The sequence below is a fragment of the Oryctolagus cuniculus genome, chromosome 18 (genome assembly GCF_964237555.1).
Source record: "Oryctolagus cuniculus chromosome 18, mOryCun1.1, whole genome shotgun sequence".
In the NCBI taxonomy this organism is placed as follows: Eukaryota; Metazoa; Chordata; class Mammalia; order Lagomorpha; family Leporidae; genus Oryctolagus; species Oryctolagus cuniculus.
Genome location: NC_091449.1, coordinates 54,024,573 through 54,051,199, shown reverse-complemented (window position 1 = coordinate 54,051,199; position 26,627 = coordinate 54,024,573).

Sequence of the window (26,627 nt, the reverse complement as noted above, 5' to 3'; positions counted from 1 at the left end):
CACAGCAGCTGGAGCTGGAATGATCCAAAGCCAGGAGCCAGGAGTCTTTTCTGGATCCCCCATGTGGGTGCAGGGCCCCTAGGACTTGGGCCATCTTCCACTGCTTTCCCAGGCCATAGCAGAGAGCCGGATGGGAAGAGGAGCAGCCGGGACTCAAACCGGCATCCATATGGGATGCCGGCACTGCAGGCAGTGACTTTATGCACTATACCACAGCACTGCCCCCCCCCCCCAATTTTATTTAAATAGACTTAGCCTCATCCTAAGAGATAATATGCATGAAATCATGCAATTCTGTGCTGGTTATATATTTTTATATATGCAAAAATAATGAAATTTAAAAAGTTGTTAGTGTACTTCCAAACATTGCTTTTCACAAATCCATGAACCTACATCGCATACGTGAGGGAGTCCTGATACCAGGAAGGCCTTTTTTGGCAAGCACAGATTGTACTGACTCCACTACAAAGGGGAGACATTCGATGACTGTTTCTCTGAACAGCTTTACAAGTTTTAAATGAAGCCAGGGTTGAAAAGACTTTTAAAAATTTGTATTTATTCTATTTGGTTGAAAGATATACAGAGGAATAGAGAAGAGGGGAAAGGGGTGACAAAGGGCGGGGGGGAGAGAGAGAGAGAGAGAAATGAGAATCACAAACAGGAACTGAGAGCTCTCATCCAGTGGTTCACTCTCTAAACACCTGCAACAGTCAAAGCTGGGCTAGGTCACAGCCAAGAACTCAACCCAGTCTCCCTCGCAGGGGAAAGAGACCTAAGAACTTCAGCCCAAACCTGCTACTTCCCAGGTACACATTCGCAGGAAGCTGAAGTTGGACGTGAAGCCAGGACTCAAACCCAGACATTCCAAAAGGGGGTGCAGGCATTCTAAGTGCCGTACCAAACAACCACCCCTTAAAATATCTGAATGAGTGCCAATGGCTGGAGGTCAGATCCACAGCAAGCTACTCAGTTAGGGGTACTAAAGACCCCAAGTTGCCTCCCTCATGTCAGGACCCACTAACAGCATGCTCTGCTAGTAAGATCGCAGCACAAGCACAATGGCTTATGTGACTTCTAGTTGACCCAACATTGTGTTACTTGTTTCTGGGCTCCTTGAGCAACATCCCCGTCGCTAATGAGTGACCTACTCCCTGTGGAAATCCGACCGTGTGAGGCTGACAGCATGCCAGGGGGATCCCCGATAATAACCTACAGCCTCGGCCCCTCCGCAGCCTTGGCCCCACCGACTGAGTGATGTCCTGCTAAGGATCAGTTGTGTTTCACCCCAACCTCTCCAGGGAAGTTCATCCTTTAACCAGTTGATGGCTTCATTACATAAACATCAACTGAGCACTGACGGGGACCACGCATTGTTTCCACGACATCTGAACTAACTTTGTGAACACATGCAGGCGGGTTACCAAAAACTGTTGTACCGGCAGGCCAACTTGGCTGAAGGATTCTGCACTCCGGTGGCCTCCCAGTTCCCTTAAATTTTCTTTTTACTTCAAAGAAGCTGAAACCGGAAACCACACACACCCAACATGGTGGTGTTCCTCGCCCAGAGACGGCATGCCACCCCACACAGACCACTCGGTGGCAAGGGAGTTTCGAGTACCATACCTAAAGCACATGCTGCTTTAAACAAAAGTGCCTCTCCTCTACTCAACTTTAAAATCAGCTGGCCAACGACGGTCCATCTGTGGCTCCCATCACCAGCACACGGAGCCGCTGTCTGCACGACACCACCTGCAACAGCAGCCGCGTGTGTCTTGTCATGGCCTGTTTCGTAAGCAGGGAGCTCGCCGACGACAGAGCCTGGGTCTCAGCCATCCCGGCAGAACACAGTGTCTCACGGCTACTAATCAGCGCTCTCGGCATTGAGCACGCATCCTTGTTCACCTGCATCCAACGTCCTTCATGTAGACTGGACTTCCGCTTTGCTCCTGAGTCACTTTTCCTTACTGGGAACAGCTGAGCGTGTTTCCAGTGAAGGAACGTTACAGAGCACTGTTTATTCTGCTGGGAGCGGCCGGCAGGGGTGCAGCAGAGGCGGGCGCTTCTGGCGATCTGAGCGTGACAGAGGTACAGCTTGGCCAATTAAGCACCTCGTGCCAGAGTATTCCACAAATGCTATAGGATAGTGAAGTAATTCATCACGAATATTTAAAGTTGAATTTACTGATATTTTATGGTATTAGGTATTATTTCTATTAACATTTTATGCTGAAATTACAGAATGATTCGTGAGTACTGAATTTTTGATTGCTTTTACACTTGCTGGGACACTATTAAACTTGATTTACGTTAATAGCACTGTAAGAAGATATTAACAATGAAATTTCCAAAAGCACTTAGCATCTCATAATTGGAGTTAAATGACAAAAAAAATGAGGAGATAATAAAGTAAAGAGAGAAAAGGAGAGAGAAAGTTTTGACAATATTCTTTTAAACCTGTGGCTCTTAATACGATTTCTGCAGGATGGTTTTAGATTAGGGAAGGATCAAATCTCCGAATCTGTTATTTATTTCAAAATTCTTATTTGAGGAGCAGAGAGAGAGAGAGAGAGAGCGAGAGAGCGATCTCACCCACTGGTTCACTTCCCAAATGCCTGCAGTGGCCGAGGCTGGGCCAGGCTGGAGCTAAGAGAAGGGCCCTCAATCCAGAGCTCCTACACAGGGAGTGGAAACTCCACTACCTGAGCCGTCACCTGCTGCCTCCCCCGCAGGGTGTGCAGTAGCAGAAACCTGGAATCAGGAGTGGAGCTGGGACTCACACAGTGTACTCTGTGTCCCACCCAGCTTCTTGCCCTGTGTCAGGACACAGACCTAGGCGCTCCCATTTCAGAACAGAGCTCTAACTACTGCGCTCTTTGCGCGTGACCACCAAGTTATAGGTATTTGGTTAACCCCAGAACCACTGTATCCATGGCTTTCACGACCCTGCACACTTTTGCTGACAAGGGCCTCTGCTTCCCTAAGAACAACTAAAGCTTATGTTTTAAAACTGTATTGATCTAAAGATGAACACTGACATTAGTAATAACGGGACTATTATGCTACAGCGTTTTCTTTGACTTAAAGGCTTACTCTTCAAATGATCCCAAAGGAAGTCAAAATACTTTCCTGGGCCCCTAAAAAGGCTGTGGGTCCTCTGTCCTGGGTGTGGAGGTCAGCCCTGCTTGGCAGGACAAGCGGCCGCACCACGGGAGCTGAGGTCACAGCATCTGGTTTCTGACCACGACGGCATCCAGAGAACCGCAGTGATGGAGTGAACAGAGAGATCAGGAGAAAAGGAGCCGGGTGAGTTTTGTGTCCTTGTGTGTTGGAAGGACCGTAGGGTGTGGGTCCTTGCCTGCTCTTTGGAGATTTCAACTCCAGAACGGCCATGCTCTCCTCCTCAATCCTGTCATGTTCAGTTAAAACAAACAAACCAGTAAACGCAGATGCTTAGCTGACAGTGCTGGTTGCAAAGCAAGAAGAGCCAGCCAGCGTGGCGGTGATGACAGGATCCGCTCCTCAGTGAGCGTTCTGCTCAGGCTGCTGGGACTCTCTGGAAAGAGAGGAAACCAGTCCAAGCTCCTCACCCTGCCCCACTCAGAGCGACAGACAGGGGCTCTGGTCCTGGACAGAAATGAGATTTGCTCATTTACATTTATTCTCAACACAGTAATGTTTTGCTTGACCCATTTCCCTTAGAGCTAAAGAACTTGGGGCCATGCTGAGAAGCTGTTGAACTTGGCCAGGCTGGAAAATATTTCAAATAAAAGTAATGAGGAAAACAAATCTATTTTTAGTACTCAAATTGCTACTCTTTGCCCAACCTGGACACAGGAGGAATCCAAACAAGTACAGCTGCCTAATCATTTTAGGCTTTGCTACTTGGTTTACTTGATGATGAAAGTAATCTCAAGTCAACTCGGGTTGAATGGGACCACTTTGCATGACTTGCTACCATTCGTAATACAACAGATTCAATGAGATTTATATTTAGACATTACCTGAAATTCCTCTCTTCCAAAGTCATGGTTTAAAAGGGAGTTGAATTCCACACTTCTATGAGCGAGGAAAATAGAAACCCAATATAAAATATGTCCACCTGGGGTTGGCGTGTGCCGCTGCCTGCAGTGTCAGCATCCCATATCGGCACCACTTTGAGCCCCAGCTGCTCCATTCTGATCCAGCTCCCTGCTAATGCACCTGGGAAAGTGGTGGAGGATGCCCCAAGTGCTTGGGCCCCTGCCACCCACATGGGAGACCCGGACTGAGTTCTTGATCCTGGCTTCAGTCCGTCCCAGCCCTGGCTGGGGAGCGAGAAACCTCTCTGTCTCTGTCTGTGCCTCCCTCTCTCTGTTATTCTGCCTTTTGAATAAATAAATAAATCTTTACAAATAAGGTATTTACATTGTAGTGTTTTTTTTTTTTTTTTTGACAGGTAGAGTTATAGACAGTGAGAGAGAGAGACAGAGAGAAAGGTCTTCCTTCCGTTGGTTCACTCCCCAAATGGTTGCCATGGCCGGCGCTGTGCCGATCCAAAGCCAGGAGCCAGGTGCTTCCTCCTGGTTGCTCATGTGGGTGCAGGGCCCAAGCACTTGGGCCATCCTCCACTGCTCTCCTGGGCCACAGCAGAGAGCTGGACTGGAAGAAGAGCAACCAGGACTAGAACCCGGTGCCCATATGGGATGCCGGTGCTGCAGGCGGAGGATTAACCAGGTGAGCCATGGCGCTGGCCCCCTACATTGTAGTTTTTAACTTACCTAAAATCATGTGATTTTACTGACATTGCTTTCATTGACCTAGAAGCCAGACAACTAAGCATGTAGTATTTTTAGAGTTCATTTGGAAATCGGACCTCATTTACCTTAAAAATGATTGAGAATGTGAATCTGGGATTGTGTTAAGATCATAGCTAACACAAGGCACACAGTACAAAGAGAATGGTAAATGATAAGCAAATGATAGATGATTGAATGGCTAGATACATGAATAGATAGAAAACCAGATGGCTAATACAGACGAGTGAATTAATAGAGACACAAATGGATAGACAAGTAGATGACAGATAATAGAAAGATATTCATAGATCAATACATGGTTAGAAAATGGATAGCGAGATGCACATGGTTGAATAGATGGGAAGCAGAATGAAGAGTTTATATATAAATGGATATAGCCAGATGAGTGGAGAGATGCTAGAGATTGATGAATGCAAGAATAAATTTGGAATGAAGGTGTAGATAGATGCAAGGGTACAAGAATACCAAGACTGAACCCAACTGAAATGGAATACCAATGAAGATAATGGAATTTCTCCTCATGGAGCTTTTAAAAATAATTTCACTATTTTGGAGGAATATATTTGCTGGAGGCAGGAAATGAGTCAGTTTCTAAAAGTGCCACAGTTTTGCAATAAACATCTCAGGGATCAGAAAAAAGTACACAGTGTGCCATGATCAGGCCGCTTCTGAATCCACCATGACGCTCAACTCTGGCCACCTCTTTGACACCCACTAGAACTGTGTGCGTTTGCAGGGCTGGAGGAGGAGAGCCACTTCCTTGGGCATCCTCAGGCACCCCCGCTGCTGATACTCAGGAGCCACTCTCTTTTGGCGTCTCCTTGAACTGCGATATTCCTGTGTACCTTCACAGGTAGACCCACTCAGGGAGGCCTGGTGCTGTGATTTATCCGTGTCACAGGAGGACGGACGATCGGCGGATTGATGCGCGGGTTTGAGCAGCTGTGACACACAGAGGCCTGTGTGATATAAATTCCTGTGCTAATTGCATCGTGGGGGCCAACCAGAAGCCATAAAGGGAAGGGAAAAGTCAGTGCTCCTGCCCCTGCTGCAGGCTGATAACCAGACAGCTCCTTTCAGGATAGGGTGTTGGAATGGACTCCTCATGAGGAGGTCTTGCTGCAGATGGCTATCTCAAAGGTGACACATCGCTGTGTCACCAGGCCAGGAGAGAGACAGGGCAATGAGAGAAAAGGTAGAATGGTCCCAGTTCTATGACCAAGCTTCACAAGCAGAGATGGAGAGAATGGGTGTCAAGGCGTGGTGGGGGCCACCATCCCATGGCTGGAGAGGACTGGAAGGTGTTTTGAAAATGCGGAGCCACTCCCTGAGACGCAGGAGCATGCCCCCACCCTGGGGTGGGGGGCAGAGGCTTCACCTCCACATCCAGAAGGAGCGTGCAGCAGACAGCCACCCACGGCTTGCCATTCAGCTGTGCACACCCTGTGCCCACGTTCCTGGAGCTCAGAGTGAGGCGGAAGCTGCAGGCTCCCTGTGAGGGGAGCTCACTGGGGCAGGCGCATGTCAGAGGGCTGGGCAGGGTGCCCGCAGCTGTGGGGAAAGGCGAGGGGATAAAGAGAGGTGCGGAGCCTCTCGCTTGTGGGCAAACCGCCGGGTTGTGGCAGCCGCCAGGGAAGGATCCACCTGTTCCCACTCGCTCCGTGTTTGGACCCGGGTTGATGAAGCAAGCCGGGGTTCACCGTCCCGCCTGCCTTTTCCATCAAGGACGGCTGAGAGGGTGTAACGGTTCTTACCAGGACAGGGGTTGGACGCTGGGGCTCCAGGTGGCTACCTGGCTTGTCCAAGTCTCCGCTCCTCCCCAGAGGGAAGTGGGTCCCTGATACTTGGCTTCACCAAGCGGAGTGCCCTGCAGGTCTCGGTAAATCCCACTCTGGGTCTCTGCTGTGTTCCCTTCTCAGTGCGATGACCACGTCCCTGCCCGGGTGTCTCCTGGAGCCCGGTCCTCACGCTCCAAAGCACTGCCTTGGTGGGAAATCCTTAGCTCCGATGAGTAGGCAGTGAGCCCCTCGTTCACACAACAAAGACTTCCATTTTTTTTTTTCTCCTTCTATCTTTTGGGCGACACGATAAAAAATAACCCTGTATTTATGCAAATTGCCAAGTAGCGTGTGATAATGAAAACAAAACAGTGCTGGCCCGCAGCCAAGACATGGCGCTGGCGGGGGCTCCCCACCACTTGGCTCCTGATTCTTCGGGGAAAGCAGCTGTAGAGAAACGAGAGCAGAGCCCCCTCCTCACCGCGCACACCCTCGTTCGCTCGCATTCCCGCACCCGTCACCGCGGAGCCAGCCGGACTCGGGGACCCAGAGGCGGTTCTGCTTCCTGCCGCCCCCGAGCCCCGCAGCGTCGGCCCACACGAGCCTCCCTGCCCCCTGCTCCTGATTCTCTTTCAGGAATTTACAAACATTTTCCCCGGATCAATATCCGTATTGATTATTCATTGTGAGTGAGTCGTGTGTCTTTGGCGATCCAGCTTGCAGCCAAAGTCTGCTGCAGGGGGAAAAATAACAGAAAGCGAGAAGGGACCCAGCTCGGGCTGGCTCTGCGGCTGTCTGTCGGCAACACGGCAAGGAGGAGAGAAAGAGGAGAGAAGGCACGGCTCGGGGTGCGAGAGCAAGAGGGAGCAACAGCGAGAAAGGAACGAAGCCCGGACCGGACACCTGGTGCCAGGTGCTGTGGATGCTGGAGGAAGCCCCCACGTCGCTGCGTGTACAATGCGGTGCACCTGCTGTGCGAGGGACTCACGGTTGTGGTATCTCCCATGTAAGAGCTTTGGGGGGGATTCCTTGGCTCGCTGACAGGCAAGGAGGGAAGCAGCGGCAGCGAGGCAGAGCCTGGCGGAGGAGATGCGGTCGTTGGGTTCGCGGGAACAGCTCGCTGCTCTCTGATGGCACGCGGCCGGAGAAATCGTGAGAAAGCCAGCGTCACTTACTAAGTGAGTAAATACAAAGCCGTTCCCAACGTGCTCGCCAGCTAATGAGAAGCTGTAATTTCTTATACTTCAAGGCAGAACCAGGCAGTGATGGGGCTCAGTGGAGTGTGCCTGCGTGGCGATGGGGGCGGCGGTGCTGGTGCTGGTGTAGATAAACCGACTAATTGTTGGCAATGTTTAAAAAAGGGATTACTAGAAAAGACGGTGAGATGATGACAGGAAAACATCTTGGACCAGAGCCAAAAAAAAAAAAAAAAAAAAATCGCGGCATATCAAGTCCGAAGCTTAGAGGAAACACCCGTCGCTCTGGTGGGAGGCTCCGACGGGGTTGCCCGGTGTTCCTGACGGCAGATGTGGGGTATTGTGAGGGTAGAGAGGACTGGACTTGGGAGCACCAGCGTGTGCAGAGAAGGAAGCAGAGCATGCCAGCCTATATGGTTCTGTCAAACTCGGAGGAAAAATAAACCCCAAATCAAACCAACCCAAACGAACAACAACAGCAACAAAAAACCAACCTGTCCTTCTCTTTTAATTGGAACCTTCTGCTTGCTCAAAATCGCTTCGGTTCATTCGCAGCAACCCCCCCATGTGCCTTCTGATAGTAGGAGCTGCTGGTTATGCCTCCAGGAAGCTGCTGCAATGTCACCGAGAGATGCCAGGAAAGGAGGTTGAGGAAATCCAGCTTTCCCTTGGCCGGGCTTCCGGAGAACGCGCCAGGCGACTGCCGCTGCCATTGGGACCGCCATGTGGGAGCTAGCTGGGGACTTCGCTTCTGTTGTCACCCAGCTGTGTGGCTTGAAGGTGCGTCCAAAGCTAGCCATGCATGGGACTCTCTTATACAAGGTTGCCAACACACATGACAAAGTGGGGACCCCCAGGAATGAAACAAGTGGGCTTTTCCTCCTTTCTGGGTGTTCGCTGACATCTACGCTTCTCTCTTACATGAGTGGAGTTGGGCTTTTACAGGATTTCTGGGACTGCAAGAGAGAAGACATCCTCCTTCGAAGGGGCTTTTTCTCTTCATGTCGCTTGCTTATTTTTGACTCCCCAGTGCAGTCCAAAGGTCCCGCGCAGGAGAAACATCCTGCGACAGCGAGCCTTGGAGGCGCACGGGAGGAGGAACCAACCGAGCCAGTGGTGGAGGACTCAGTCACCTCACGTTGCCTGTCTTGTGGATGCACAGAGACCGTGTCTGCAGCGTTTGCATGTGCGTGCGGTGGCATCCTATGCACAGCGTGTGTGCCTGTGTGTAGCTCCGTGTCTGTGGTCTCTGTGGGAGGGAGGGTGAAGTCGGCACACACTGAGTGTTTGGGCACTGATGTAATTCATGCAGCGAGTGTTCAGTGCTGCAAGGCAGACAGCTACCCATCCCTGGACTCTGCCGCTCTGGAGGGCCTGCACAAACCTGACCTGAATGTTAAATGCAGGAGATGAAATTAGCATACTAACCAAGGACGCCAACCCCTCCTTGCTTGCAATCAGTAAATGGCCGGCTCCTCTCTCTAAACCCGGCCCAGCCATGCGCGCCAGCCACTTAACTATGTCCTCTGTCAGGTCCTCTTTTGTGTTTGTTTTTTTGTTTTTGTTTTTGGATGAAAGACTGGAAATTCATTAATGAGAAGGGAAGGAAGGGCTTCAAGGGGCTGTAATGACAACAAACGATCCTCTTTAAGCCTCCTGACGGCCAAAGCCGGGTAGGGGGTGGGGAGCAGGGGCTGCTCTCTGCTCTGGGGCTGGAGAACAGGAAATCCCACAGACAACAGCCCACTTGATGAGGGCCAAAGGCTGCCCTGCTTGGCACTGTTTCTTCCTCCACGGGCACAGACCGGCTGTGATCAGGATGGCAGCATTAACAAGCCTGGAATGAGCTCTACCTTCCTAACTCTAGAAAGGGAAGTGTGGTCCACCAGATGTCTTTCCCTCCAGGCCCAGGTTACCAAAGTTTGCTGCGTGTATGAGGATAAGAGCATTCGGGAATCTTTGGGGTAATCGCATTAGCTTTTGAAGTCATACAGTTTTTCTTCTGGGCTATGTGTTAGGGCTTTCCTGAAGGCAGTGCTCTTTGTATTTTAATCGCTGTCCTACGAAGGAAGCACATAAGGAAACAGTTGATGTTTATGTCTGTAGAGCTTCAAGCTGAAGCAGCAAGACCCTATATATGAGCTGAGACTCAGCCTCCCCACTCCAAATATCTGGGCTGGGCAAAGTTTACTTCCTTTTCCCTTATTTTAACCCCCCCATCCTTAGGAACAATCCCTTCCCTTCCATTGTACATTAATGGTTTTGGATTTCAATCAGGGGTGGGTCATTCTGAAGTTCCCAGGAGCGGTGGGCACTGCTGGGGTGCTGCGCTTGGGATGAACTGGAGAACACAGGCTCTCAGCTCTGGCCACCTGCGATGTGGCCAACAAAAGCCCTGCCCGAGCTGCTTGATCTCGTCATGTTCCAAGAGGTGGTAGAAGCTGGTATGTTTAAACGTAAAATATATCACTTTAAAAAAAAAATCTATGATTTACATAAGACGTTTGGAAAGATGGCTTTGACCCATAGCATCTGTCAGTTTGCAATCTTAGTTTTAGTCTAAAATACCTAGCACACGTGTTTTATTTTATTTTATTTTGTATTAATTAGAAAAATACTGACACTAGCAATAGCATAACAAACAGCTGGAAGTGTGTGTTTTACTGGACCGGCAGGAAAGGACTAATGCATTGCCATAAGGGGAGGAAGGAAATGGGGATCCTTGTGGCCTGCTTGCCCTACGGCCGCGCCATCGTAGCAGGCATGGTGGACTGTCGTCTTTCTCTGCAGGAGACAAGTCAACCAAGCTTATCTCCCTTAGGGTCACCACTGGAAAGATTAAACAGCTAAAAACCAGTGTGTTTGCTAATTGTTTATTTGAAAGGAAGAAAGGGGGTGAAGGGTATTTTCCTCTGTCCCCTGCCACAAATGCCACAACAGGGCTGGGCCAGGTCAAAGCCAGGAGTCAGGAACTCAACTTGGGTCTCCCCTGTGGGTGTTAGGGACCACGTACTTGAGCCGCCATTGCTGCCTTCCAGGGTGCACATTAGCAGGAAGTGGGAATGCAGAGTGGAGCCAGGAACTGAACCCAGAGTCTGTGAGACGAGATGTGGGCATCCCAAGCAGAGGGACAACCTGCTGTGCCTCATGCCTGCCTCATGCCTGTTCTGTTCATGCACATCTCCACCTAGTTTAATCCCTTTTATCTTTTTGTTTTACATTCACCTTATTTATTCAAAAGGCAGATTTACAGAGAGAGGGGGAGAGGGGGAGAGGGGGAGAGGGGGAGAGGGGGAGAGGGGGAGAGGGGGAGAGAGAGAGAGAGAGAGAGAGAGAGAGATCTTCCTTCTGCGGTTCACTCCCCAAATGGCACAATGACCAGAGCTGTGCCAGCTGAAGCCAGGAGCCTGGAGTTTCATCTGGGTCTCCCGTGTTGGTCCAGGAGCCCACGTACTTGGGCCATCTTCCACTGCTTTCCCTAGTGCCTTAGCAGGGAGCTGGATAGGAATCGGAGCAGCCAGGGCACAAACCATTGCTCAGCATTGTAAGCTATGGCTAACTGGCTATGGCTCCTCCATCTATTTTTAAAATGGTTAGTGATTAGTGCTCTTTTAACTCTTCTCAGCTTGATTTTTTAAAGTTTTTCTTCTTGTGTATCTACAGAACTCATCATCTCCACTGGGTAAGAGAAAAACCATCTGTAGAAGAGAAAGATTGTGCCAGGACTTTGGAATAAAGTCTGTCACGGTGCCTGAAACAGCTTCAACAGAAAGAGGCAACTCTGTTAATGGCCAGGGCAGAGAGAAGGCCTAGTAGATCTCACAGATGGATAAGGCCTCCCAGTTTCCAAGGTGCTCATCACACCTGTTATCCCGTTTAATTCTCACTGCAACCGGCGACACGGGGGAGGTGCAGGGTATTTGGCTTATTTCGTAATGAGCACACTCCAGCTCTGCAAGAGAACCTGTCTCAGGTTGAAAACCAGTGAGAGAGAGAGGCAGGTCACAGGGGTCTTAATCTGATGCCATGTTGACCTCCTCCACAGGTTCTCATAAAATCCCTCTTTGGAATCCCTGACCCAAGGCTTACTTGATCCTTGATCCTCTCTAGGGCCCTCTAGCTCCCTCACCCTGAGGTTTTTACCTTGAAATTTGCAGTCACGCGGAACTGGGAAACCTGTCTGTGTGTGTCCTGCCATCAGTTAAAAGCTGGTTCATTTCCACTTGGCAATGACAGAATCCCCCCTTACTTCCCCAGAGCCTATTTGCTCCTGTTGCCCTCCTACCCTTCAAAGTCAAGTGTGCCCACAAGCTGGTCTACACTTGCCTCTTCACCCCCCCTTTGCAGTTCTGCTGGAACTGCTCCAGGTCATTAATGGCCATGGACACTGTGCTTTCCTGCCCTGCATCGGTGGGTTTCCTTGACCACTCCGTCTTCCATGAAACTCTTTTCCCCATCATCTCTTTTTTTTTTTTTTATTTGATAGATAGAGTTATAGGCAGTGAGAGAGAGACAGAGAAAAAGGTCTTCCTGGCCGGCGCCGTGTCTCACTAGGCTAATCCTCCGCCTTGCGGCGCCGGCACACCGGGTTCTAGTCCTGGTCGGGGCGCCAGATTCTGTCCCAGTTGCCCCTCTTCCAGGCCAGCTCTCTGCTGTGGCCTGGGAGTGCAGTGGAGGATGGCCCAAGTGCTTGGGCCCTGCACCCTCATGGGAGACCAGGAGAAGCACCTGGCTCCTGGCTTCGGATCAGTGCGGTGCGCCGGTCGCAGCGCGCCGTACGTGGTGGCCATTGGAGGGTGAAACAACGGCAAAAGGAAGACCTTTCTCTCTGTCTCTCTCACACTGTCCACTCTGTCAAACAAACAAACAAAAAAAAAAAAAAAGGAAAGAAAGAAAAAGAAAAAGGTCTTCCTTCTGATGGTTCACCCCCGAAATGGCTGTAGCCGGAGCTGCGCTGATCCAAAGCCAGGAGCCAGGTGCTTCTCCTGGTCTCCCATGCGGGTGCAGGGCCCAAGCACCTGGGCCATCCTCCACTGCACTCCCAGACCACAGCAGAGAGCTGGACTGGAAGAGGAGCAACTGGGACTAGAACCCAGCGCCCATATGGGATGCCGGCACCGCAGGCAGAGGATTAACCAAGTGAGCCACGGCGCTGGCCCCCTATCATCTCTGACATTATTCTATTCTTCCTCTGCTCCTGGCTACTTCCTCTAGGATTTTATCTCAGTCTTATCCTCCTTTATAATCCTCTAAATCTTGGATCCAGGCCTCTCCCCTCCCCAGCCTTCTCTCTCAAAAGTCTTCCTTCCTCACTCTGGGCCCTGGGTCATGGAATGTCCACTACTCTCATGTCTCAACTTGACTAGGAATGTTCAACTTGACTTGTCTCATTTAGTCCATTCCTCCTCCACCTTAGAGATCCTGTTCCAGCAAGAACCCACGTCCTCTCCCCCCTACTGTCCCACCCTGGGTCATGTGCTGCCACAATCCCCATGCCTGTACCCTCTGTGCCCCCCTTTCACAAGGACCACGTTTTCCAGTTTGACCTTGAGACACTCAGAGGCGGAAACCCTGCCTTTTATGCCTCTTATGTCTGTGTTCCCAGCACCCAGCACAGGGCCTGACATAAACTGGAAGCTTAATAAATTAATAGGACCATTTTAATTCTGAATACCATAAATAGTATTTTCTCAGCTGTAAGATTATTGGCCTCCAAAATAATCAACCTGAGGGAAATACAGCAACCATTTCCCAAAGCGAAAAAGGGATTTCCTACGGTGCAGTTCGCACCTCCATCAGTTCTTTGGCTTCTGCCAGGTGAGAGAGCAGCTCTGGGGTGGTCTTTACGTGTTTGCTGATGTGGTAGGAACTTTGGAGTTAATTAGAAGCTCCGGCTAAAGCCGAACTTCCTCTGCAGAGTTCCTGGGAGGAAACACTAAATTAACAGTTCAAGGTTACTATTAGAAAAGTGGTCCGATTCTCTTAGGTTATGCCTCGGGGAACAGATTCTTTTCCTCGCCATTTCTAAGGTGTTGCCACTTGCCGTTTGACCTGGGTAAATTCACCACCTTCAGCCTGGTCACTGCAACAAAGGTGAAAACTCTCAAGGTCAGGGGCTGGTTCTTCGTGTAGCTTCCAGCAGCATGGATTCTGAAGGCTCAGGTGGTAGGAGGAGTTGATTAGGGAGAAAATCTGACCATCGCAGAACAAGCGATGATGAAGGTTTTCTAAGTTCTCATCTTCCACCAGGAAATAGCATGATGTCGGTTAGTACCACAGCTCGCTGGCAGTCCCAACAAGATCTCAAGGTCTTACCAGGAATTCCTAAATTTGGAATACACTGATTCTCACTATCTGCAGTAGCTATGCTCTGTAATATCACCACTGACACCCACTTAGTGAAACAGTGAACAGGTGCCCCCAGGGCAGACAGGGGATTCGGCTCCTGTGAGGCTCTGGTCACAACATTTTTACCAACTGATCAATACACGGCCATGGTTAATGTGTGTTTCTGTCGGAGCACACCTTATTAAACGTACAGCTTCTTCCTTAACATTGACTTCACGGCCAACGGCATCATAACTCATGCCCGAGCGAAGCTTGTTTAACACGTGTGCTTTCTCTGTAAGGCACAGCACAGCCTTTTTGCACTACGGAACACTCTACAGTGCTTTGATATACGCTTTGGTGGTGGGGGGGGGCATTTTAAGCAGTGAACTCACCGACCAAAAGCACAAAATGTGCAACACGTGGCTCTGTGAAAACTCATTTGCTGTGTGAGAGACGAAACGAGGGGGCAGGGTGCTGCCTGGCTAGACCTCAGCCAGGACTGTGTGTGTTGGGTGACTGAAAGTTTTCACTCTTTTGCACATGTCTGTGAATAAGAAAGTGCCACCTGCATTGATTTTGGAGGTGCAGCTAAATTTCAGTGAGTGGGTGAACACCCCAACACGGAATCTGCGGGCAATGAGAAATGACTGTGCTAGCACAATGTTCCAATGAAAGAGCAGGGCTCTAGCTCATTCCCACGTACAGACTAGGGTGGCCTTGCACACAATTATGATGTTGTTTGTATAACACTGGTGCGTTCTGGCAGAGGATCGCCTGCACTTTCTTAGAACTTCTCACGTGAATGACGGTAACTCAGCAGGCGTCTCCAATAAGTTGGTGCATTTTTCTCAAGGAAGCAAAACTGATTTGCCGTGATCAGACGTGAAGGCTGGGCCATCAGATTCCACTGAAATCCGGCAGAAGACTCCCAATGCCAGGTCCCTTCTCCCCCCAAGGCTTGTGATGCAGAGGTGGCCTCGGCAAAAAATGACAGATGACTCCTGTGCGGCATCTGTGCCTGTATGAGGCTACTTTGAAAAGCGTCTTGAAAAATGGAATTATGGAAGTTTATTTTCATGCAAACGCTTTGTGAGAGCTATGCCTAGATTTTTTAGCCAACCCACTTCCATTCATTTGGTGGAGGTCCTTCTCCAACAGAGACATGCGAATGTCTCACGCAGCTGCGTGTTCGGGCTAAATCTTGCCCACTGAGTCATATCTTCACTCATTTCATACTGTGAGCAGCTTCTCAGCAATCATGTTTTGCAGTTTTTCTTATCGATTCCCATCTCGTGGCACAGAATGGATGCCAAACTCTAAACACGATGCTGTCCTCACACAAGCCAAAGGCGCAGATGTGCATGGGTTTTCTAAGTCAGGAAAGGAGTAAAATGGGAATGTAGAGTGGACAGGGAGGGGAAGCAGGTGAGGTCCCGACACTGATGGGTTTAAAAGGAGGCTGGGGAGGCTCTTCCTGTGGCTCTCCGAGGAGTCTGGGGTTCGCACCAGCAGGACTGGCATCTGTGAGCACAGCAACGTTGGGCAGCCTCTTTGAGAACTAGCCCCTCTTCCATGGCGCGGGACCATAACACCCAGCTTTTGAAATGAGTGTGGAGATTAAAGGAGAGATGGTGTGATGAGTCAGAGGTAACGTGTGCTCAGTGCAGCAGAAGATACAACACAAACAGCAGCTGGCTACTGTCGCTTTCTCTAAGAATTTTCTGGATTCCCAGCTGATTCAGGGTCATGCATGTTCATGGAAACAGGGAAGCTAAGAGTCGAAGAGACCTATTCCTAGTCAGCTTCCTCATTTTATAGAGGAGAAAACAGGCTGAGTGGGACTGAATCAACACAGCATCATTTGGCTAGTTAGGACAGGATCAGAAGGACCCAGCCCCCGAAGCTCAGCTCCCGACTACACAGTAAAGTCCCATGTGCCCCGGTTTCCCTTCCACACCCTCCTTTCACAACCGTCAGCTCTCTGCCACCCCCGTGTCTCCGCTGCAACGTCCTCATGGCCATCACTCTGCAGGTTATCACCTTCACTACAGCTAATAGCTTCAGCCACATAGAAGATTTTTTTAGAGCGCGAATCACTGAGCGTGATTTCTTCATGTTTCTTGCCTATGCATATAAAAAGCCATGAGCAGAGAACAGTCGCAGCACACTAACGTAAGACAAAGCCAGAGGATCACAGAAACAACAGAAGGAATGCTCCTTTTAAAAGGGATCAATTATTCCTGCTGTTCTCTGTAGCAATTTGCAAGATGCTCCCTTGGAAGAACCTAGAGGGAAATGCCGCTGGATGCATAAGCCCCAAAGCTTAGAACTGATCATGGGGCCGTGGATGAGAGTGGCTGTGCTAGACAAACTGGATGAGGTTGGTTAATTTTTTTTTTTTTGACAGGCAGAGTGGACAGTGAGAGAGAGAGAGAGAGAGAGAGAGAGAGAGAGAGAAAGGTCTTCCTTTTGCCGTTGGTTCACCCTCCAATGGCCGCCGCGGCCGGCGCGTTGCAGCCGGCGCACCGCGCTGATCTGATGGCAGGAGCCAGGTACTTCTCCTGGTCTCCCATGGGGTGCAGGGCCCAAGCACTTGGGCCATCCTCCACTGCACTCCCGTGCCACAGCAGAGAGCTGGCCTGGAAGAGGGGCAACCGGGACAGAATCCGGCGCCCTGACCGGGACTAGAACCCGGTGTGCCGGCACTGCAAGGCAGAGGATTAGCCTAGTGAGCCGCAGCGCCGGCAAGGTTGGTTAATTTCCACCAAGTCCATGTGCACTGTGCACTGTTCCAAGGTGTTGGTAACCTTGGCAGTGATGAGGTGGAGTGGGGTGAGGTGGACAGGAGGGCAGTCCTGGGGGAGGCCTTGTAGACGTGGGCAGTGCCTTGGCACGATGGATCAAAGGGCCTGAAGTTATGCCCAGGACAGTGACAACAGAAAGACAAGTCACGATGTGCACCATGGATTGTGGGGCAACTCAGACGTGTGTGGTCAGACAAAAGGGGGCTACTGCTGTGGAGCCTGCAGAGGCACCAAGGTCAGAGCCAGTGTTGTGCACCTGTGGACACACCTCCGCCCAACTGAGTTGCATTATTAAAGCAAGGACCAAGCTTTGGAAGTGTTCAGGCAGGCCTGGGGAGGGGGGTTGGTGGACGTAGTCCATCACGTAAGAGATAGATTTTGCTACAGATCGCTCACGCCTGGGCAGAGAACAGTATTTCTCAGCAGGTGTTGGAAGGCCTGGGAGGCAGGAGGTCCTCGTCCATCGCCATGACTGCGCTCCATTATGTTCACATTCCTCACCCACCCCTGACCTCCTTCCACTCCTAGCGAGTTGAACGGATGACCCAAAGCGGACAGAGGCTGTCCCTTTACCAGAACACTCATTCTCCTGAAACATCTGCAACTATTTAATCTGCCAAGGTGAGAGGTTTAAGAGCGGACACACCCAGCTGGCGGAGCTCTTACACTTGCGCTGTGTCTGGAGCGTGCCTGCAGCATTCCCCCTGCTGGAGGGAGCTGACATTTCCCCAGGAGGGTAAATGCTCCGCTGTGAACAGCCGCCACCAGGGTTTTGCATTGGTGATTTCATCACTCCTGAGACACAGAACAGCACCAAGGAAGCCATGGATGGGTCCAACACTGTGTTTGCTTTGGTACCAGCTGTCCGTTGGCTTCAGCTGGATTTTTGCCACATCTCATCCAGAACCCAACATTTCTGCAATGGCCTTACTTTTTGGAGAATTAACAGTAATAACAGAAGCCCTCTCAGGGGCAGGCTTTTGGGCCAGTCGTTACGACGCTCTCATGCCATCAAGTGCCTGCGTTTGAGTCCCAGCTCCGTTCCCAGTCCCAGCTTCCTGCCCAAGAGGTAGAGGTGATGGCTCAAGTCCTTGGGTCCCTGCCATGCATATGGGAGACCTGGACTGAGTTCTAGGCTCCCTGGCATCTGGGGAGCGAACCAGCAGATGGGAGCTCTCTTGGTGTGTGTGTCCATCTCTCTCTCACTCTTCCTGCCTCTCAAGTACATTTTTACAAAGCCCCTAAGTAGCAGAAAGGCTGCCACTCCACAGACACTAGAGAAGTTCAGAGACTGCACAGGACACCTGGAGTGTTTAGCTCCACTGAGATATGGGTCTCCTTTTGAGGTCAAGAGCTCTGGGGGTAACTGTAGAACACAGGCAGCCCTCCCTCAAAAGAAAGCTTGTAAACAGGACGGAGCCTCCTAGGTCTTTCTTGGTCCTGGAGGCTCAGGCCCATTGGGTGCTTTGCAGAGTGGGAAGCAGCAGCACTGGCTCAGTGAGAGTTTGTGCTCTGCAGGACCCGAAATTCTTCTTGGTCTCTGGAGACCCTCCCTGTCCTCCTCCTCCCCCCAACTTCAGCAACGACATCTATAGAGGGTGCACAAGAATATTGGAATCGCGAGGCAGCCAGCAAAGTGCCGAGGGAACTGGAAGGAGGAACCCCTGGCTGCCCTGCAGCAGAGCCTGCACACTCAGCAGCAGCACCTCCGGGCTTGGCTGCAGGGCCGGGGCAGAGCTCCCTGGAGTGCGTGGCGGAAGAAGGCTATCATGCGAAGGTGTTCACCCCCAGCAGACGGCAGGCCCACCACGCCTGATGCAAGAGGAATGAGAGGGTAATCCATGGGCATCTAAGAAGCAAAGCACCCTGAGTACCAGGTCCCAGGGCGGCAGTCGGTGACTAACTAAAAGGGCCTGGCTTTGTCCTCGTGGCCAAGGGTTTGCAGGAACTTGGCCAAGGAAGGGCTCCTGAGTCATGGATCCATGAGGTCACCACCAGGACTTGGAGCTGTGTGTCCTGAGCCGGTACAGGAAGCCTCAGGGTAAGTGCACCGAGACCCCAGAATCCAGAATCCAGGATGACTGGACCCTTCAGCAGCCAGCTGGGTCCCTGCCGCCCACTGAGCTCAGAAGGGCTGGGTGGGCCTGTGTTTGGAAGCAGTTGGATGACACCTGCTATGGAAGAGAGGTCTTTCACAGCCAAAGCGACCCCTTGAAGCCCCTACAATTACTGTGAATGTCATCTGATCTATGAAAAGTAAAGAAACAAGGAGAGCGCCCCCATAGCATGTGCTCCTTCTAAATGCTTGTCTCTTAAAGCAGGTCTACCCCATCTTCGCAAAGGATGTCCTTAAAATAAGCAGCACATTCGGTACACTGTTCACTCTTGGAACTTGCCTCTGACTTCAGTTTCTGGGTGCACAAACTAGTGATTCTAAAAATGGATCCTTTGTTCTTGGCTAGTTGAAAAGCGGAGGATTCCAGAAGTTTTCTAACATAACATTCAATGCTTTCCTGCTCTGGATGCATGTGGAGATGTGCCTCCAGCTTTTCAGGCACAAAGGGTCAACATGTGTATGTGTGCATATGTGCGTGTGTGTTTGTATAAGTAATGTGTCTCGTGTAAACATGCATGTGATAAATCTACATGTATATTTGCATATGTATAGAGTATGTAAGGTGTCTCTGTGTATATGTTCATGTGTAGTTGTGTGTAATGTGTTTATGTGTGATGTGCATATGAGCTTTTGTGTCTGTATTGTATAAGTAAGGTATCTGTGTATAAATGTGCATGTGTGTAGAGTGTATGCAATTGCGCATATGTGTACTGTTTGTGTGTATGCATGTATGTGCATTTGCATGTGTGTAGTATGTATGAGTGCACGTGTGCTTGTGTGTGTACTCTGTGTATACTGTTTGTATGTGTGCATGTGTGTAGTGTGTATATGTGCATGTGTGTATACTCTGTGTATACTGTTTGTGTGTATGTGTGCATGTGTTTGTATGCATGTGCTGTGTATTGTGCATATGTGATTGTATGTGCATCCTGTTTGTGTGCATGTGTTTGTACCTGTGTTTGCACCATGTCTACCTGTGTGTGGTGTGTGTGTTGTAGATCAGGGAGGTTCCAATGGGTGAATTTCCTATAAACTGAGCAAGCACAAGAACAGAGAGTCTATTTTTCTGGCCTGGTAAGTGAGGTCAAAGACAGAGCAGTCCATTCTATGCTGAAGTTTTTTTTTAAAAAACTGAAAAACATGTTTTTATTCCAGAAGACTGAGTAGAATGGTACTTTAAAAATAATTCTCATCATTTAAATTTAAGGCCCTGAAAAAGGTTCAATCTATGGCCCAAATCTATTCTCTGGCCCAGAGCCCGAAGCACTTTCATTAGACTGAGAATTGGAAACAATTTCAATCAATTTAAGCTTTTGTTGCTCAGTATTTTGTTTCTCAGAGAAATGCTAACAAGTGTCAGTGGGCACACTGGTCTCAGTAACAAGTCTCCTTCCCTTGACGGATCTATCTCAGCTGCATCCTTGCCACTTGCAGACAGCCTCATGTTTGCAGACAAGTTTCAGGGAATATATGAGGAATGCTGATATTTCTACTTGGTGTGCCTTCGCAGTTTGTCAGTTATTTGAAGAAGTCCTTAACTTTCTCTCTGTGAAGTCAATTATAAAAAGAGGCTCTGAGAAGAATTCTGTCTGTATTCTGTCCTTGCTATTACTAAAAGAGACTTTGTCAAATGATACTAAGTTGGAAAAAACAAAATTGTAACAAGTAGTATTGACAAATGGGAAAGAAAAAGCCCACAGAAAAATGGGCGAAAGACGTGAACAGGCACTTCACAAAAAAAGAAATCCAACCAGTGCTCAAATTCATTACAATTAAGGAAGAGAATAATGAGAGACTACTTTCAGACCCATCAACATGGAGAACATGGAAGTGTGATCACAAAAATTCTCAAACCAAGCCCTTGCTTTCCTTTTCTTTTTTCCAGTGACTACAGGTGTTCTTCTCCCATGTCTGTGATATGATCGTGTTGACAGTCAATTACCCTTTCATGTACAAGACCTTTCTCTCATTAGTAGTAACTTACCATGTGAGTACTAACACATTAGAAGAAAATACACAGCTACACACCACAAAACACCATACTAAACATGGTGCTTGTACAGAGGTGCTTAAAGAGTGTGAAGATGACAAAAGTACATCTACCATCCAATATAACACTTAGGAAATAAAATATTAATTGCTATACATTCTACCTGACCAGATTTGTCTGTGTTTTTAAATTGTGATAAAATTTAGATATTTTCAAATTTTCCAACTTAACCATTTCTAAGTATATAATATAAATCAGTGGTGTTAACTGCTTTCTAAACATGAAAGTATCTAGCTGTTCAGTTTCAACATTCATTTTTTTTATTTGACAGGTAGAGTTATAGACAGTGAGAGAGAGAGAGAGAGACAAAGGTCTTCCTTCTGTTGGTTCACTCCCCAAATGGCCGCTATGGCTGGCACTGCGCTGACCCGAAGCCAGGAGCCAGGTGCTTCTTCCTGGGCTCCCATGCAGGTGCAGGGCCCAAGCACTTGAGCCATCCTCCACTGCCTTCTTGGGCCACAGCAGAGAGCTGGACTGGAAGAGGAGCAACCGGGACTAGAACCTGGCGCCCATATGGGATGCCGGCGCTGCAGGTGAGCCACCGTGCCAGCCCCTCAACATTCATTTTAATGTCCATACTAATTAAAATAAAAACTTTTTAATTTCTAATTTTTCTTTTTTTTTTTAATCTTCTCGACTAATGTAGCCCCTCCCCCTTCCTATATTTTGCTTTGTTAGCCCCTCGGTCTCACAGACAACCCAAGCCATACACCTTATCAGATGTGTGGGGGACCAGAGGTTTCTATGTCTACAGGGCTCCCTTGAAATTCAAAAACAGTCCAGTCTTACGAGAATAATGTAAACTCTTGGTTTGCCAATCCTCTGGGAGCCATCAGGAGTAATCTAAAGGACAAAAGTGATTATCCCCACATCTTGGTGGAAGAGCTCGGGATATTAATTCACCCGTCGTAGAGAATTCCCAAGTTAGTCTCTCTTGCCAAAACAGTGCATAATTAAGCTGAGGACAACGTCATACTGCAAGTCAGTTAAAACAATCACGACGATGATAATAACAACAGTTAACACTGGCTCGGAGCCTGTTCTGCGTACGGCCTTATTTAGTCATCAGAATAATCTACGGCATAGACACAGTTATTAGTCCATTTCGTAGACAAGGAAACCAAGGCTTGAAGAAGCAAATCACATGTCTGTGGAGGCAGCATTTGAATCCAGCCAGCGTAATCCCAGAGCTTTGCTCTTTGCCACTGTACTACAAACCCTAGGAAAGAGCAGAAGCAGAACAGTGCTCCACTTTCACCTTCCTTTCTGGGGGCTGATCACTCCAAGTGAAAACAGATAGGAATAGATTTTTTTTTTTTTTTTTACAGACAGAGTGGATAGTGAGACAGAGAGAAAGGTCTACCTTTTTGCCGTTAGTTCACCCTCCAATGACCGCAACGGCCGGCGCACTTCGGCCAGCGCATCACGCTAATCCGAAGTTGGGAGCCAGGTGCTTCTCCTGGTCTCCCATGGGGTGCAGGGCCCAAGGACTTGGGCCATCCTCCACTGCACTCCCTGGCCACAGCAGAGAGCTGCCTGGAAGAGGGGCAACCGGGACAGAATCCGGCGCCCCGAACGGGACTAGAACCTGGTGTGCCAGCACCACAAGGTGGAGGATTAGCCTATTGAGCCGTGGCGCCGGCCAGGAATAGATTTTTAACAACAACCACACACACACACACACACACACACAAACACATACATACATTTTTAAATTTCTTTTGGGGCCACTGAGAGATGGGAAGAAGCCAGAAGAACTATCTAGCTAGTAAGAGGTGTTTAAAAGAAAAACATTTAGAAAACAACATGGTGGGCTGGCGTTGTGGCTCACTAGGCTAATCCTCTGCCTTGCGGCGCTGGCACACCGGGTTCTAGTCCCGGTTGGGGCGCCGGATTCTTTCCAGGTTGCCCCTCTTCTAGGCCAGCTCTCTGCTGTGGCCAGAGAGTGCAGTGGAGGATGGCCCAAGTGCTTGGGCCCTGCACCCCATGGGAGACCAGGAGAAGTACGTGGTTCCTGCCATCAGATCAGGGCGGTGTGCTGGCGGCAGCACGCCGGCCGCGGTGGCCATTGGAGGGTGAACCAATGGCAAAGGAAGACCTTTCTCTCTGTCTCTCTCACTGTCCACTCTGCCTGTCAAAAAATTAAAAAAAAAAAAACATGGTGGGGCTGGACTGTGGCATAGTGGGTAAAGCCACTGTCTGCAGCACCAGCATCCCATATGGGCACCGGTTCAAGTCCTAGCTCCTCCACTTCCAATTCTGCTCTCTGCTATGGCCTAGGAAAGCAGGAGATGGCCCAAGTCTTTAGGCCCCTGCACCCATGTCAGAGACCTGTAAGAAGCTCCTTGTTCCTGGCTTCCGATCGGCTTAGCTCCAGCCATTGTGGCCATCTGGGAGTGAACCAGCAGGTGGAAGACCTCTCTCTCTCTCTGCCTCTGCCTCTGCCTCTCTGTATCTCTGCCTTTCCAACAAATAAATACACCCTTTAAAAAAAGAAAACAACCCAAAAGTGTGCTGGGAGATTATTTTAGTGGCTGGGCATGAAGGAGTTGCCTATCCTATACAGTGTAGAGCCATCAAAGGTTTTCAGCACAAAGGGACATAATGAAAGCTGTGCTTTTAGGAAAATACAACTGTCATCAGTGAGTGCGACGGCCTGGAAGGAGAGCAGACGTAAGGTATGAAGGCCAATTCAGAGGAGTCCACAGGACCAGCAGAACAGGTAGTGAGGATCATGGGAATAGGGAGGGTGGGAAAGACACAGCAGAGGGAAGACAGGGCAATGCGTTCTACAGTCCAGTCGACTGCGAGGCGAGACTCTAGTCTGAACGGCTGACAGATTGAAAAGAAATAGGAAGCTGGGAGGAGAAAAGAAGATGGGGAGCAAGCAGGCGCAGCATGGGATACCAGACACATGGGCTACAGTCTGAGAATTTAAGCCTCACAGGGCGGTCAGAGCTGGGACCCAGAACCTCTGCAGAGTACAGAGCATGGCAATCAGGAGAATGGGTGAGAATGTGGGGGGAGGGAGGGTTCAGAATCCTGAGTGATGGGGAAAAGTCTTGGGGAACATCTCATGCCGAGACACCAAGACAGGAAGTCAGACGAGACGAGCTCAGAAAGACAGGAAGAGAGCTGGGAGCAGCGGCGTGACCCAGAAGCCAAAGACTGGAGACTGTGGAGTGGGGGTGGGGGGCAGGATTGAAGTCCACCAAGACGAGATGCTGGGTTTGGACCCAGAGACCCATGAGGGGGCAGCTTCTGCGAAACGGAGGGGTAAGAAAAGGGCAGGGCTGGGGAAGGAGCATCACTCACGTGGCTCACCAGCGAGGAAGGGAGGGGTGCACATGGAGCACTCCAAGGCATAGAAGGATGTAGAACATGTCTAACTTGGCACGCAGGAGCCAAGGTTCATCGGCCAAGAGGGAGAACCCACAGGAGCAGAACAACAAAACGCCCAGGGGCAAAGGGGGACAGCTGGAGCAACCAAAGGGGGCTGGCGGGAGGCATCTGAGAGTTGGAGAGGAGAGGCTTCGGGGAGCATGACCTTTCCTTCCCCAACCCTTGAGGAGAGGGGTGGGGGGAGGGAAGCTATAGACGTGGAGGGGGAGGTGAGGAGAGCGCAGGGAGGCCAGGAGGGAAGCAGTGCAGAAGCCCAGCGAAAGTAGGGCAGGGTTGAGATAATTACAGTGAAGAACTGTGACTGGGATCCACACCCCGAGGAGCGGCGAGGGCCACTGGAGACTGGCTGAGACCCACGTGCGGTGTGCTAAATGGTTCAGTTCTCTGCCTTTCTCTGCACTGCCCTGGGTAGGCAGGGAGCAGATACAAAGAAGTAGGTGGAACTGACTCTGGTTTGGGAGTTAGGATAGCAGGTCAACGGAAAGACAAGGGACAAGGGCACTTGAGTGCCTGGCAGGAAACAGGCTGCCTAGCGTGGTGGCCCCGGGAGTGTCTGGCTGACATCTGCCTTGAAGACAAGCTGTCCAGGGGCTGTGTTTAGCCTAGAGGTTAACACACCTGCTAGGATGCCCTCATCCAATACTGGAGGACTTGAGTTCAATACCCGGCTCTGGCTCCTGTCTCCAGCTTCCTGGGAGGCAGCAGTGATAGCTCAGGCAACTGGGTTCCCATCTCCCGTAGGTGCACTCGGATTTAGTTCCTGGTCCCTGGCTGTGACCCCCAAGCCACTGTGGGCCATTTGTGGAGTAAACCAGTGAATGGTAGCGTTTACTCTCTCTCTTCCTCTGTCCCTCTGTCCCTTTTGAACACATAAAAACTGAAACAAAATTTAAAAAGTGCACAACCTCTGGCTGAACTGGTACTTTTGGACTCACCCAGTAACTGTCCCACGCCATGCTGCTCCCAGGCTGTTCCAGTCAATGACTGAATTACAGACTGGCCAGGACGTGGCTCCCCAGCTCACGTAGATGTTTAACTCCCGCATAAGCTGAGGGTACTAAAGGGGGTGGGAGATTAACCCAGTTATGGTATTGGGAGGTAGGCCTGAGTGGGTGGGGAGGAGCCCAAGTCACTAGTGACCCGCTCTGGGAAGACAGTCCTTGCAAGGGGTTGGTTATATAAGCCGAGTGGACCAGCCTCCCTCTGCGTCCTCACTGACCACGTGAATGTTCATCCACACACATTCCAACAACCATCACCCTCTACCCTCTTCAGAGACCAGCCAAACGGAGCCATTTGACCTTGACTGTGAACCACAAGCCACAAACCAAAATCAGCCTTCTTCCTTCCTTTCATTATTTTTTTTGAAGATTTATTTTATATATTTGAAAGAGTTACAGAGAGAGGTAGAGACAGAGAGAGAGAGAGAGAGGGGTCTACCATGCACTGGTTCACTTCGCAAATGGCTGCAATGGCTGGAGTTGAGCTGATCTGAAGCCAAGAACCAGAAGCTTCCTCCTGGTCTCCCAGGCAGGTGCAGGGGCCCAAGCACTTGGGCCATCTCTTGCTGCCATCCCAGGAACATTAGCAAGGAGCTGGATTGGAAGTGGAGCAGCCAGGACTTGAACCGGCACCCATAAGGTACGGCGGTGCTGCGGACCGGGGCTTTAACCCCTGAACCACAGTGCCGGCCCGACCCTTCTTCCTTTCCAAGCAGCTTCTCTCAGGTACTCTAGTCATGCTGACTAACACACCTGCCCCTGTGGGGGCTCCGCTAGCAGCAAATGCTTGCTCAGGAATCCTCGCCAGCCTGAGAGGGCTCCGAGCCGCACCTGCTCCGATGCTCTTCCTCCCTCCTCCTCTCACAGGTGCTGGAACTGCCCAGCAATTCGATGCCTCTCTCTGCCCACTCCTGTTCCCTGGTGCTTTATCTTCACAAGCACATTTTTTTTACCTTATAAATCTCTTGCTTGTTGCATTCTGTTTTTTTTTTTTTTTGACAGGTAGAGTTATAGACAGTGAGAAAGAGAAACAGAGAAAGGTCTTCCTTCCGCTGGTTCACTCCCCAAGTGGCCACCATGGCCGGTGCTGTGCTGATCCGAAGCCAGGAGACAGGTGCCTCCTCCTGGTCTCCCATGTGGGTGCAGGGCCCAAG